This window comes from Vicugna pacos, unplaced genomic scaffold, assembly GCF_048564905.1.
Source record: "Vicugna pacos unplaced genomic scaffold, VicPac4 scaffold_192, whole genome shotgun sequence".
Taxonomy (NCBI): Eukaryota; Metazoa; Chordata; class Mammalia; order Artiodactyla; family Camelidae; genus Vicugna; species Vicugna pacos.
The window spans coordinates 1,444,471-1,461,283 of NW_027328871.1; the positions used below are offsets into that span (position 1 = coordinate 1,444,471).

The 16,813-nt window shown below is 32.8% G+C and overlaps 1 long non-coding RNA gene across 1 annotated transcript; it reads right to left on the bottom strand.

Annotated features, from left to right (window-relative positions):
* Positions 1-366: 366 nt before the first annotated feature.
* Positions 367-16,588, bottom strand: LOC140695249 (uncharacterized). Its single transcript, XR_012070941.1, has 3 exons — positions 16,388-16,588; positions 11,577-11,746; positions 367-460 (listed from the first exon to the last, which is right to left on the bottom strand). It is a non-coding gene; the product is annotated as an uncharacterized lncRNA (long non-coding RNA).
* Positions 16,589-16,813: the final 225 nt, after the last annotated feature.

Here is a 16,813-nt window from a genome sequence, read left to right on the forward strand (position 1 = left end):
TCATAGTTCTGCAGGTTCTCTGGTTAGTTGAGTAGGTCTGTGGATGTGAGTCTTGATGAATTTGTGGGAAAGGGTGAGCTACAAGCATCATTCTTCTCAACCATCTTCGCATCCCCCCAAAAATTCTCACTTTATGGTGGAAGTTAAACACAATCAGTAAATAGATGGAAAAGATGTTTCATGGAAATGACAAGAAAGTGCAGTTTGCAGTGCTCAACTCATACAAAATACGTCTTAAAATAAGGGCCCCAGTGAAAGTGAAATATGAGATTATATAAAAAAAGAGATCAATATAAAAATACAGTATTACACTCATTAAATTATATATGGACCCAACACCGTAGATCCTAAGAATAAAAAGAAATATTAGACATGAAGGAATTAATTTATTATAAAACAATAATAGTAGATGTGTTGAACAACTCACTATTCTGATGGCCATATCATCACAAAAGAATATCTGTAAGGAAACAAAGGTATTAATGGCATATTAGATCATTTGAACCTAACTCAGGTATTGGACATTGCATCAGAAAAGGAGAACACATAAACTTTTCAAGTGTGCTCAGGATGTTATCTAAGGAATTAACCACATATTATGTCATAAATTGAGCCTCAGGAACTTTAAGCAAATACAGATTACAGCAAATATTTCTCCATACATAAAATTATGGAAATATGCATCAACTCTAGAAAGAAGAACAAGATAAGCACAAATATGAGATTAAACCTCATCCTTTAAAAAATAAAATAAAACAAGGTCAATGATGAAAACAAAGAGGTAATAAAATCATACCTGAAGACAAATTACAATGAAAACACAGCTTTATCAAATATATGGGATGCAGCAAAGCAAATCTAAGAAGGAAGTTTAGAAAAATTGAGGGCTTCTACAAGGAAAAAGAAAAACCTCACACAAAGGAAAATGTTAACCAGCCAAAATAAATAGATATAAGAATAAACAAAACACAAAGACAGTAGAGTGAGTAAAGTTTAATGATTAGGTTGAAAATAAATAAAAGAAAAATTAAAAATTAAATAAAAATTCATAAAATCAACAGTTTTTTTCTTAAAAATATTAACAAATTGATAAGCATTTAGCCAGGATTATAAAGAAATACAGAGTCAACCCAAACAAAATAAGAAATGAAATGTTAGAAATAATTTCTGATAGTACAGAAATGCAAACAAAGATTATGAAATCACTCTGAGCAGTTACGTGACAACTAACTGGATGACCTTAAAGAAATGGACAAATTTCTTTAAAAGTACAGCCTGTCAACACTGAATAAAAAGAAAACTGAAAACTTGAAAAGAGCAATCAGCATAATTTAAATAAAATCTATAGTTTTAAAAACATCCTTTGAACAAAATGCCTGGATGTCTTCACTAAAACCTCTTTCCTCTAAACTATTTCAAAAAATGTATTAGGAAGGAAAATTCCCAAATTTATTCTATGAGGCCACTAATAACATGATAACAAAACCAGTCAAAGACACTACCAAAAAAAGAAATGAAAATGTAAAGCCAATATCCTTGATGAATATACATTAAAAAATTCTCAACAAAACATCAACAAATTAATCCAGCAATACATAGAATTTATTATACACGATGATTAGTTGGACTCCATCCAGAGTCACAGGGATGTTTCAACATACACAAGTAAAACAGCATGACACATATTTTATAAAGGAAGTACAAAATTCACAGGACCATGTCAATACACACAGAAAAAGCATTAGACAAAATTCAACATACATTCATAATCAGAACTCTCATGAAAGAGAGTATAATGGGAACATCTCTCAACATACTATAGGTCACTTATAACAATTTATAATACTTAGGGGAAAAGCTGAAAGCCTTCTGGGTAAATTCGGAAATAAGACAAGGATTCCTACTCTCAGCACTTCTGTTCCATAGTAAAAGAAGAAAGGAAAAGGGAAGAAAAAGAAATGCAAAATGGAAAGAAAGAGCAAAGTTGGCACCAGTACTGATGACATAACAATTTACATTGAGTCCTAAGTTCTCCACACAGACTAATATCAACAATAAGTTATTTCAAAAAGGGAGCAGGGTACAATATTAATGTAAAGTTGTCTCTTGCATTTCTACAAGTTAATCATGAGATACCCTAAAATGGACGTTGAAAGCAATACTATTTAAAATCCCAGTCTCCCGAATATCTTGGAATAAATGTAACCACATATATGAAAGATCTAAACACTGAAAATTAAAAAACATTGACAAAGAAATTAAAAATGTTTCAATAAAATGGAATGATGTCTTGTGCTCTTGGATTGAAAGAGTTAATATTGTTAACATGGCCGAACTGCACAAAGAAAACTACAGATTTAGTGCAATTCCTGTTATGAAGCTGTAGTATTTCCCACAGAACCAGAAAATAAATAACTCTAAGTTTTACATGAAACCATTAAAAATTGTCAAAGTGATCTTGAGTAAAGACAACAAATCTGGAGGAATAAACCTCCCAGATTCCTTACTATAGTACAAAGCTACAGTAATAAAAACTGCATGGCATTGGCACAGAGGTATAATCAATAAAATCAGATAGAGAGCCTAGAAATAATTCCACACACCTATGAGCACTGAATAAATGATAAATGAGGCAAGAGTACACAATGGAGAAAAGACAGTCTTGTCAATGGATGGTGTTTGGAAACCTGGACGTCTACATGTAAAACAGTGAAATGAGAGCATTCCCTGACATCATATATAAAAATAAACTCCAAGTGTATTAAGGACCTAAATGTAAGACTTGATACTATAAAACTTCTAGAAGGGGATATAGGTGATACACTATAGGATATATATCACAGGAATATTTTCTTGTTTCAGTCTCCTAAGGCAAAAGAAATAAAAGCAAAAATAAGCAAGTGAGACCTAAATAAACTTGAAAACTTCTGCACAGATAAGGAAAATTTGAATGAAATGAAAACACTGCCTGTGTAATTGGAGAACATATTTGCAAATAATGCAAGTGATCAGGGGATAATAGATGCAAGTTAATAGATGTAACATGGATTTAGGTTACACAACTTAATGTGAAAAAGAAAAACCCAATCAAAAAAAGAGCAGAGTACCTGAGTTAATATTTTTCCAAAGCAAACCTACAGATAAGTAACATGCTAGTGATAAAAATGCTCAACATTACTAATTATTAGTTAATAGCAGTTCAAAACCACAATGAGGTATCACTTCACACTGGTCAAATGGCTATTATCAAAAAGTCGTAAAATAGAAGCTGTTGGAGATGACTTTGAAGAAACAAATCACTTGTATACACTTGGTAGGAATGTAAATTTGTACAACTTTTTTTTAAAACAATATTCAGATTTTTTTAACACCTAAAACAGAACTACCATATGAAACACTAACACCTCTCCTTGGAAATATCTGGAGAAGAAACCCTAAATGAGTAAAACCAATGTTCACAACTGTACTGTTTATAATATGCAAGACAGGGAAGCAATCCAAGTGTCCACAGTAGACTATGGACTTAAGAAGATATGATGATTCTGGAAATATGCAATGGAATATTACTCAGCCATGAAAAAGTATAACACATGGCTATTTCAGCATCATGATTGGACCTAGTAAATATTGTTCTTAGTGAAGTAACTTAGACAAAGACAAAAGTATATAATATGATATATATGTGGAATCTAAAGAATAACAAATATATGTGTACATCTATATATAGATATCTGTTGATAGATGACAGATAAGTAGATACATAGAAGGATAGATACATAGACACATGATAGATAGACATATAGCTAGACAGTTAGATTGATAGATAGATAGATAGATAGATAGATAGATAGATAGATAGATAGAGACATCGTAGAGAGATAGAGAGATTAGATAGACAAGACTGAAAGATATGGGAAATAATTTATATTTACCAAAGGGGAAGGGAAAGACAATTTAATGGTAGGACATTGAGAGATAAAAAGTAGTATACAAAAAGGAGATAAGCATCAAGGATAATCTGTATAGATCAGGGAATTACAAGCAATAACTTAAAATAATTGTATGTTACAATTATTGTAATAATTTATAATGCAATCTAATCTAAAAAGTGGTTGGAGTCACTATACTGTACATCAGAAACTACACAATATAGTACATCTACTGTTCTTCAATTAAAAATAAAACATCTCATGTATAATTTAGTCCTTTTTCTGCTGATAGCATCTTCCTTTAATATTGTTTCAATTTTAGTCTTTACCTTTTATGAATACTGACTCAAATTATTTCTATTTCTGTTTTGAACATGTTACCAGATTGATGTACCTATATTTATTGCAAGTGAATTACTATTTTTCTTTCTTTAAATCATATAAAATAGAAGCATTTAAAAACATACCTAAGGAAACATTTGCAACATTCTCATGGTCTTTGCTTAGTATTTTGTTCAATATTTTGCGTATATTTGCCATTTTATTTTTCTTAGAATAGCTCTTTCCTGAACCTCTTGTAAGGTGTCTAGGTTTTGTTTTTTACATCTCATTCAGGTTTCTTTGTCTGGTAAAGTCTTTATTTTCACTTTACAAATAAGTGATAACTGTGCAAGTTAGAGTATTTTTGGGTGGGAGATTTCTTATTTCAGTAGTTTGAAAATGTCTTTATAATTACCCTCGGCGTATGTTTTCTGCTCAGCAAACTGCTGATAGCCTAATGGGGGTTTCTATGTAGATTAACATAACTTTTCTTGGCTGCTTTTAAAATTTTACTCTGTCATTGACTTGCCAATTTGCATATGACGTATCTTGAAGAAGGTCCCATTGTCTTAAAGTTATTGGTGTTTTGTTGGCTCACGGACTTGTATATCAGTTCCTTACCCAGGTTAAGGAAGTTATCAACTATATCAACTTTAAATAAACCATCAACTGCCTTCTAACTTTCTTCCCCCTCCAGGATTTCACTCTAATATGCACTTCCTGAAGAAGTCTGATGGCTATTGTAGAATATCCTCACTTTTTAATATCTTGAATCTCTGCCCTCTCCTATCATTTCTTGTTTTGTATTGGTGAGTTTGCTAATCTCTCTTCCACAAGAGAGTCTTCATCCAATACTTTCTGTTGCATTCTTCATATCACTTATTAAGTTCATGTGGTCCTCCAATAATGTTTGGTTTTTCATAGTTTCAGTCTCTTAGGTAATGTATACATTATCAACATTTATTTTATTCCTGAGCTCACTAAACTGCTTTCTGAGTTTTGTTTTTTGTATTGAGTTTTTGTATGGCATCTCTTTGGATTCTCTATTAGTTATACGGCAATATTCCATGACTTTAAATTTGTTTGCTGCAGTGTTGATGTTTGTGTGCGTGTGTGTGTGTGTGTGTGTATGCATTTGCCTGTGCATGTGTGTCTTTGTCTGTGTCAGTGTCTGTGTGTGTGTATCTGTGGGTGTGCGTGCCCTATAATGTTACTGTGATTGGTCATGGTCCTGGTAAATTATTGCTCTGATGACACTAAAAAGCAGATTGGGATTTGGAGTCCTTGCTTTTGTTTTCTGGTAGTTTGCAATATTGCACAATTTTTGGTTTTGCTTAACTGAGCTACCTCTGAAAATATTTCAAAATGGCACATTCTAGTCGCTACTGTCTGGATAAAAGATTGTTTACATTGTCACTTCTTAGACTTCTCTGGTAGTTAATGCCACCGTTGTCACTTGGCCGGTGAACCCTTCCTTTTATCTGATATCCCTTAAGACACAGTGCACACATTGAGGAAAGGTGTAAAGACAGATGGGTAGTTGAACTCAGGCAACTGCCTTTGCCATGTCCAATGTTGCAAGGTACATTGTCTCCACCACTGTGAATGGGAAGTAGAGAGAGTGTCATGAATGTCTGAGTGTCAAAAGGTTGGAAATTCTGTCTCCATTTTGGCTCCCTCCAAGTTACCTGTGACCATGAGTACTGGTGCAGTTGGAGGCTGATGCTGTGTGAACCAATGAGACCCTGATTCTACTGAGAACTCTGAAACTCTGGGCTCAGAAACCCTAGTAAGTGGACCATGGTTGCAGGCACAAACTCTGCTCTTCCCTCAGTTCAGCCACCTTTATGTGTTTTAGCCCACCAAACTTCAGCTGTACACATGTGTTCTGGAGTATTGTTTTGTGTTGTAGTTATTTTTCTTGAGATGTGATCGTTTCACTGACTGTAGATTTAAGGGGAGAGACAGAAATAGTTGAAACTTATGACACTCTTCTCAAAGAATATACTTTTACGTTTAAAATCTTAAATTCTAATAAGGACATTATAAGAAGAGCAAAGAAAGTGAACTAATCACCTCCCTTAATATCAGAGTACTACAAAATACTTTGTTTTTCCTGGGTTTTTTCTTCAATATTTTCCCACATGCATGCACATTTTAGTATAATATATGCCTATAATCTCTTTAAAATCAGTTAAATTATTAAAATATTTCTCTGTGCTGTAAATATAACCCTGTTGGTTCTCTAACTTATTATTAGTAGCTTGCATATTTCTGTATTCCCCATCCTTCTTCCCTGTCCCCAGTGTAAATCACTACTTGGTACACTACACATATATATATGATTCTGTTTCTGTTTTTTTATGATAATTTCTCTTATACATTTAGTTTCCTCATGAAAGTGGTAACATAGAGTGTTTTTCTCTGTATGACTTATTTTGCTATATGCAACACTATCTGGGTCCAGTCACATTGTTCCAAATGGCAGAATTTTATTTTTTGATATGACAATGACTAAGTTTTTATTATGTTATCTATATCTCACATCTATCTCTGTCAATCATCTGTTGATGGGCAGTTGATTTGTGCTTCTATCCTTGGCTATTATAAATAAAGATGTTAAGAACATTGGGGGTAATATATCCTTTAAATTTAATGTTTTCATTTTTATCAGATTTATAACAAAAACTGGAATTGTGGCTACATATAATGTTCCTATTTCTAGTTTCCTTAGCACTGTCCACAGTTTTTTAATAGTGGATGCATCAATTTATATTTCCACCAACAGTGTACCTCGGTTCCCTTTTATTGACATTCATATTAATGTTTGTCATTTGAAGACTTTTTTTAATAGCCATTTTGGTTGCTGTGAGATTATAATTCATTCTGGTATTGATTTATGGTTTCTTAATTAATAGCAACATTATGTTTCTTTTTATGTACATGAAAATCATCCACATGTCTGTTTTTGAAAAGTTTCCATGAAGATCCTTCAACTGTTTTTAAGTTGTGGTGTTTTTTTTAATAATGAGTTTAATATGCTATATATACATAATGGATATTAACACCTTGTTGGTTGCATAGTATGAAACTTCCTTCTATTCTGTGTATTGTCGTAAGTCCTGCTGAAGGTTTCCTTTGCTCTGCAAATGGTTTTGCATTTCACAATTATACAAGAAGTGGAATCACTGTATCCCATATTACATCTATTTTTTCCTCAGTATAATTAAAAAGTTATTGTTAGTTTTCCTTTTTTTTTACTTAGTAGATAGATCAAAAATACATATTGCAAAGATTTATCACAAAGGCACTTCTGCTCCTGTTTTTTTTCAGAGATTGTACAGTTTCAAGTTTTACATTTAGGAAATTAATCCATTTCTATTTTATTTTGTATTCTATGGAAAGAAGTTCTCTTCCATTTACCTTTTACATGTAATTTCCAGTTTTCCCAAAACTACTTGTTGAAGAGACTGCCTTTTTTCCATTGTATACTCTTGCCTCCTTCATTGTAGACTAATTGACCATATGTGTGTGTGTTTATTTTAGGGCTCTTTATTTTGTTCCATTGATCTTTGTGACTCTATTAGTGACATATTTTGATGTTTTGATTACTGTAGCTTTGTAGTATGTTCTAAAGTCAGGGAGGATAATACTCACAGCTTTGTTCATTTTTCAAGGATAATTTTTGAAAATTTGTGCCTTTCAGAATTTAGTGTAAATTTTATTATTTTTCTCCTTGTTTTGTGAAGAAACATATGGATTCTGTGAGAATAGCAATTTACTAAAAAGAAAAACATGAGAAAAATTGTAAAGTGTGGAGGATAAATCATACAACATTAAACAAGCAATGGATTGCTGCATAAATAAAAAAATACAAAAAGAAATATAACAACAAAAACAAAGACCTTGAGATATAGCAAAAGCAGTATTAATAGGGATGCTTATAGGAAAACAATCCCACTTATACAAATAAGAAATATCTATCTCTTATAACATAATCTTACAAACAAAAGATGAAGCAAAATAATAAACAAACTTGTTAGTAGAAAGAAAGAAAGCTGATAGTTTGGAACATAAATACATAAAATAAAGATTAAAAGTAGAAATATCTAAAGAAACTACATAATGGCCTTTGAAAGATAAATAAAACTGATAAACTTTAATGAGACTCATGAGCAAAAAAGAGAATGCAGGTTAAAAAGCTGCAAAATATATGAGAAGTTACAGCTTATGTCAACGGAAAAGAAAGCATCATAAGATGATACAACAAATTATATGCCAATTAAAATGGAATCCCTAGAAGAAATGGACAATTTCCTAGAAAGATCTAATCTCCAAAATGGAATGAGAAATAGAAAATATTAACTGATTATCACTAATGAAATTGAATAAGTAATTAAACAAAATCTCCCAAGAAACAAAATTCCAGGACTTGACAGTTTCACAGGTGACTTCTGCCAAACATATACAGAAGAGTTATCACCTTTACTTCTCAGAGAATTCAAAAAATTTGCAAAGGAAAGAAGGTTTCCTACCCCACCTTTCTGTATCACACTATTACTAAAACAGGAACAAATATCTCATAAAATTACAGTTTAAATACTACTGATAAGCATACATGAAAAAACATCAATAAATGTTAGCAAAGCAAACAAAACATTAAAAGAATTATATAGTATGATTAAGTCCCTTTTATCCCACTGATGCAAAAGTGATTCATCACCCAGAAATTAATCAATATGATACACCAAACTAACAAATTGAAAAATAAAAATTATATGGTAACCTCAAAAGTGTCATAAAATGTTTTGACAAATTCAGTATCTATTTATGATTATATTTCTCCTCAAAAAGGGTATGAGGAAACATACCTCAACACATTTAAGGTCGCATATGACAAGAACTCAGCTAACATGACACTCACTGATTAAAAGCTGAAAGCATCTACTGTAATAGCAGGAAGAAGACAAGAATGTTCACACTTGCCACTGTTATTCAGTATAGTATTGGAAATTCTAGCCATAGCTATCCAAAATAAAAGTGAATAAAATATAGGTATTTCTGAAAAGGAGTATAAGAATCTGTTTGCAGATGAAATACTTAAACAGAAATCGTAAAAAAGACACCACAAGGCTATGAGTGCTTTTCAATGCATTTGGTAAAATTTCAGAATGTAAAATTAACATACAGAAATCTTGCATTTCTACACACTAACAACAAGTTAACAGATACAGAAAGTGAGGGAACTGTCTCATTTACAGTTGCATTACAAAAAAAAATCAAGAAATGTATACAAAAAAGGAGGTAAAAAACCTGTACTCAAAAAACTATAATATATTTATAACAGAAATTGAAGATAATGAAAACAGATGAAAGGATATACAGTGTTCATAGATTAGGAGAAAAATATTGTTTAAATGACAATACTAGCCAAGAAAATACACAAATTAAATTCAGTGCTTTTCAAAATAAAAATGGCATTTTCAGACACTTTTAAAAAATAATTATTACATTTACATGTAAACACAAAAGAGTTGAAATCACAAAAAAAACAAAAGTAAAGATAACAAACAAACTAAAAACACAAACAACTTTGACAAAGAACAAACAGGATGTAACACTTTCCCTGATTTTTAACTTTAATACAAAGATACAGTAATGAATATGGTAGTGGCATAAAACAAACAGAATAATGGAACACAACAGAATGCCTAAAAATGAAATCAGACAGTTGTGGTCATTTAGCCCATTACAAAAAAATGAACATACAGTGGGGGAAAGGTAATCAAAAGACACATGAAAATGGTCAACATGACTAATCATGAGAAAAAAGCAAGACCATAACTCAATGAGATATTATGTCACTCCTGTCAGAATGCCTATGATCAAAAATGAAACAAATATAAATATTGTTGAGGATGTAAGAAAAAGCACCCTGCTGCACTGCTTGAGTGAATGTAAATTTGTGCTGCTTCTGTGGAAAAGAGTATGGAGTTTTATCTAAAAATTAAAAATGAACCAACATTTCCATAACTAAATACTTATCCCAAGAAAACATAAACACAAATTTGAAAAGATAAATTCACCCCTATATTCACTGTGGCATTATTTAAAATAGCCAGGCTATAGAAGCAAATTAATTGCTTTTCAATAGATGATGGATAAAGAAATGTGTGTTTATAGTATATATATCTACCCATCTATTAACTACAGATTTATCTATATTTATATATATATATGCACACTAAACATATATATATATATATATATATATATATATATATATGCACACACACACATAAAAATACAATGGGTTATCACTCAGCTATAAAAAGAATAAGTTTTTGTCATTTGCAAAAAATGGGTAGAACAAGAGGGTAATATGTTAGGTGAAAAATGTCAGACAGAGAATGACAAATTTAGAATAGTTTTACTCATATTTGGAATTTAAAGAAATGAACATAACAAAACAGAAAAGAAGTTATATATATAGAAAATAAAAGGTTGCTCACATGAAGGAGGGAAATGTGGTGAAGAAAAACAAATAGTTGAGGAAAATTAAGAGAGAAAATTATCCAGTTGCAAATTAAAAGATCAGGGACAAGAAATTTACTATGTGGGGAATAGTCAATAACTATGAATTATCTTTAAATAGCAACTATCAAAACTATATTTATTGTTGTGATCAGTTTGACATGTATTAAAAATAGCAAACATTATGTTATGTAAGAGAAACTAACACAGAGTTATAGATTAAAGTGCACTTCAAAAACAAACAAACACACTTATAGAAAAAATAATTTGATTTGTACATAACAGAGGCAGTGGTTGGGAAAGGAGAATTTGATTAATGCACTCAAAAGCTACAAACCTCCAGCAGTAAAATAAACCTGTTCTAGGGATGCCCTGTAAAAACATGAAAATTACAATTATTACTGCTTTATGTTCTATATGAATGTTGTTAAGGGGATAGACCATAAGATTTCTCATCACAACCAAAAGACAAATTGTATTTCTTTAAAATTGTATCTAAATTAGATAATGAATTCTCCCTAAACTTGCTATGATATTTATTTCTTAATACTTATAAATCAAATCCCTATCTTGTGCACCTAAACTCACACAATCTTTTATGCCAATTATATGTCAATAAAAGCGTTAGTAAAAATGGAAATTTAATGATCATGGTTTCCCATGTCATTTTTCATGATTTGTTTTGCAGCAAGAAAACTTGAGTCAAGATATACTTATCATAGGTAAATATACTAATAAATAAATGATTCAAATAAATTATACATAAAGATACTAATAAAATTAGGGTCTTACCATGCTTTAAGTTTTCTTCATCTTAGCCCACTGCTTCTGTAGGCATCAAAATTTCACTCTGTGTATTCATCTGAGATTAGGGAATGGATACAAATTTAAAACTGGCTGCTCTTGTTGTGAGTGATAAAGTTCAATGTCTGTGACCAATGGTCTCAACTCCCCGACAGCATCTGTAGGAAATGAACATGCTAGGTTGCAAAAAATCTCAGCATGGTTAAATCTCATAACTCCTACAATTCTTAACTGTTTTGCAATGGGAATGCAATACTGACAAAGTCTTGATTTTCAATAACAATGTGGTGTTTTCTCATGGTTGCATTAGTGTATGTGAGGATAATCCCTCAGATACACAACAAATATTCTTGCCCAAGTGCTGGGCAAAGAAGTGCAAATTTCTGTATTATTAGGACTGAGGACTGCTCTCAAAATGATGACTATGCTCACTCTATTCCAGGTAATACAAAGAAAAAAGTTTATTGCAATTTCAAGGTGAACGGGAATAAGTCAGTGTTCCAGTCCCTATAAATTAGTCAACGGGTGTTCAAAGCCAAAGTAAGTTGTGTCAACAATGAGAATTAAAAGAAAAAAACTTAGACATAAGTTTAAATTAAAAAGAAGACACAGTCCAGTGCTGGGCTCTGGGGACTGCAGAATGTATATGCCTCAGTCCAATTCAAGGATTCAGTGGCTTGGCCCTTGCATCAGCTCTGGATTCAATGAACAGGTAACAATTAGTATACAGGGAAAAATATAATCTACCTCTCCCTAATCTGAAGAAAATCTGGTGGCTCAATGAAACTCTTAATTCACAGACATTCTGACAGGTGCAGAGGAAAAATTCACTGATGACTCAACTAAGACAAACGTAGTTACTGCTTAACAATCCATCTTCACACACACACACACAATGATAGAGAGATTTGTAGTATTTAGTGGGAAGAATTCAGTGGGCAGAGCTCAGAGTATAATTTTCAAAGCATCAGCCAACTTTTGTACTTTTGCCAATAGTCTAGCTTTTCCCAGGTAGAAAACTACAGATGGACAAACAAATAATATTCTTCCTTAGAATTTCTAATTTTGAAAGTAAACTGTAGCTTTTGACTTATCAGTATAGAACCTTGTTAAGATGATCACGGTAAGACCCACTGTGTGATAAGAGAGCTGGAAACAAGCTGCTGAACCAGCCCATCTGAACCCCAGACTGCTAATGTAAGCAACAACATAGCCACAATCAGATTTGAGCTGACAAACTTAAAAACTTGATGTTTCTGTTGTAGGAAACACCACTGCTGTCCAGACACAATTCTCCTGCTGCATTTGGGCTCTTTTATTCTCTTGGTGAAGGTCATATTTATGGGATGTTGTTGGAGGTTACACTGGTCAATTTGCCCATTCTCCAGATTATCAAAGGCTTTCTTCACAAATGGAGACACATTTTCAGGACTCAATGTTGCCATTACGGTCTTATCAGATGACACTAGCTGCATCATTGTGAGTAGAAGCCTTAGGGTCCCTGAAATTGCCTACTATTTTCCCAGCATTTCAGGGTATTTCACATTCTGAATATGCTTCACCTTTTATTTTAAATTAATGGGAAACCATCAAAGACGTCCATGAATATTTTATACTTCCTAATATCTGTATAAATTTGGTATTCTTGCAGTTGGACAAATTTTTAATTCCACCACCCTCACCTCCTTCTAGTCCACATATTTTAGATTGCAATTTGGTTACTGAATACGAGAACCCCAACCAAGGGGATAGTACCACTTAGATACTTCCTTTGTGAAGGTTAGAAGGGGCACAAGTTATGTAGTGTGTATAAACCTACATTAAATGTTTGCAACGTCACTGTCTCTTCTGGACAAAGCTCTCATTCTAAGATGTAAATTAATCATAAGTCAGTATAGTTATTGGTATGGGGAAGAGAATCAGCTGTTTTGTGTTGGGTGGGTGATGAAGAGACAGGAAAAACTCCAGCAAATGAGAACGGATTGCTTTATGCCTCTGGAGGCATGAATTAAGAAGTAAATATTACTTTGTCTCCTGTACCTACCTCCACTTACTGTCTTGAGTGACTAGTCCTTGGGATATGAAAGATCTAGTTTGCGGTGAAGAGTAAAGACCATAATGAAATAGTTTGAAAACCATGAGAGTTTTGTTGTTTCAATAAAGTAGATTTTGCTTAAAGTCAACATGTGTTTTTCATTCACTTAATACAAAAATGCATCCTGTGACATGTGCTGGGCATACTGTACTGGTATCCAAGTTAGACAAGGAAAGGGGGATAGACAGAAAACATCTGGAGGAGGTGGTTTCTGTGCTGAGACTGGGAAAGTCTAAGTAGATGAAAGGAGGACACCCAAAGTCCAAGGATGAGCTGGAGTATATGTGGTGAGGTTGAAGCTAACATAGTTGACAATCGTTTTCCTGGATATATTTCCACATACAGTGAAACATAAAGATATACCAAGGTAGTGAGATGCCAGATTTATAAAGAAATGACTAAACCAAGATGATTCGTGGGCTTAGATTTGGAAAGGCATTAAGTGCCACCCTGAGGATGTAAGCTTGTCTTTGGCTTGAACATAAAAGCAACATAAAGTATTGACTTGAAAATATAATGTAGACTCTTGAGGGCAGGAAATGAAAGTACCAATTTTAATGCTTTGAAAACAGCGCAAAGAAGACCATAGATAAAATTACTTCTTAAATTCTACCACATGCTGAATGTGCCATCTGAGACTACATCATGTGACCTTCATGATTCCAGGAATGACATAATAGAGACCATGATCCCTGGGCCGGTTCCTGCATTTATCTCCTGTTCCAGCTTATCCTAACAACACTTTTAATACTTTTCAGGGTGAACAAGAAACTACTTAGTGCTTTACCCCCTCTCCATGTTTTAGTCTTTTTCCAAATTCTTCCATTTTCTCTTCCTCCTTACAAGACAGTATTTAAATTTACTCCCATATTGTTCCATCAAATGATCATATCAAGTATCTCATTTTAACTGTAAATGCTAACTTTGTCTCCCATTTAACACTTAACCTAATTTAAAAAAATATAAGGTAAATACAGGTACACATCTATGTTTCTTGTTCAAATAAGAAAATTGCAGATATTTGTCGACATTTGCCAACATCAATTTTAATCTTTGTAATCCTGCATAAACTGGTAGTCCTCTGGTAGATCCCTTGTAATTAGGATGACGTTCATAAAGTGAAGTTGGCTGATGAGTTGGCCTTGTAAGAGAGGTAGCTGATGTATCAGCTGTCACTCTCACTGGAAACCGTGTGTTGCTCCCTGGTTGAAGTTTAGAAGAACGACCTTCTTTGGCAGATATGTTGTGATATCCATTTGGAAAAACAGAAGTCTCCACCATCAGTCCAAAATAATTACTCTGCATGGGAGACAAGATGCTGTACTGAGATGTAGAATTTGTAGTTTTAATGAGTTCATAATATGGTCATTTGCTTCAGTGTATCTGCTTTGAGTGTGCCTGTGGACAAGGTTCAACTGATTTAAAATAGCATGCTGATCCACTGCAATTTGTTCTGGTGGTCTAACTGACCTTGATGATGGAGCAGAAAAATCACCGCTGATCGGGGTATTTTTATCACCATTTATTTGTCTAGTAGGGGGCTTTCTAATTAGAGGCATATTTAATTTTGCAACAGGTAAAAATGCACTTTCTCCACTAGTGTCAGTCACAAAAGCAGAATTATGTTTATCCACATTACCCCCTGCTATAAAGTGCTTCTTGTTGAAATCTTCAGCCAATGAAGATAACAGAGAGGCATTTTTAATCCCAACTCTTCTTCTTATTCTGATTAAAAGCTGGGGAAAGACTCGTTTAAAATTTGAATTATGGTAGAACTGCTGCTACAAAAATAGAGAAAAATTTTAGTAATATTTTAAACCAAAATACAAGACTACAATAAGCCTAACGTATAAAACATCAGATATCACGTTTACAATTGAAAGAAAATATCAGCAAAATATGAACATTGCTGACTATTTTTTAAATTTCCTTATTTGTAAAATACACATTTAAGTAGTATAGTCATCAAATTAAAGAAGTTACCATTTGCAGTAACGGTGAATGCCACTTTTCACAAGCAGCTTTAAATACCTTTATATATATTTCTGATAAGATTCATAATTGCAAGCAAAGTTTCTCTGAATCTTGAATACTTATGGCACTGTCCCCAATTTTAGAAAAAAATAAAGAATTTAAGACTTGGTAATTTTATTCAATTTTCAAAATCTAGCTTTAAATATATATTACCATTGATGGATGTACAACATAAACTTTCATATATGTTACCAAGTGGTTACTAAAATTTCTGAATACCTTGCTTAAAACAGAGACTTCTTTTTCTTCTGCCAGAAAGTCAGCTAGACAAGCAGATCTTTGAAATTCTGCCGCAATTTACTAAACCCATAAAGGTTAAGCTGTCTAACTAAACTTTTCATACTTCCAGTTTCAAATATTCTGAAAGAGGCCTTTCTTTCCAAAACTACCTTCTTAAAGATATCTTCATCAATCACGATGGAAGATCCATTATCATCCCACCAGATGGATTTATATTGGTTACTCCTAGGCATTTTCCAGAGATTTCTTGGAAATGTCAGAGAACGAAAATAATTATCTTCATCTGGTTCAGAGACACAATGTGTGTAACATGGTCTTTTTATCAAAGATTCTTCAGACAAACTCTGAAAAGCATTTTCTTCAATCACAGACCTCAAGTCCAAGTCCTCAGAGAATGTTTGATCACACAATAGACATCTACCAGAGTTACCTGAAACAGTTGGTCCATCTTTATGAGACACATCTTGAAATTCTGAAGAAACATGTGTCATCTCAAATAACTTTTTCTACAGTTACTTTTCTAATCTGCATGATTTTGAGCACTGCAACTTCAAATGCTGCTTTGGCAGGACTGCACAGATAAACTGCTAGGCCATCACAATTGTTCTCAACCTGAGTAGCTGTGGCATCATAAAACGACTGGTCTCCTAGCAACCCAAGTGTAACATTCCGCCTGTGTTTACTTCTCATTCATCCAGTTAAAATGAAACATAAATGTTGCTTATTTTTATAGTGTGATGTGGAAATATTTTCCCCACAAAATCTTTTTAAATAATTTAATTTTGGGGTCTATGAAATAAAACCAATCTCCATACTTTTGTACACAAATTTATACTTGATTTGTGAACATGGAATC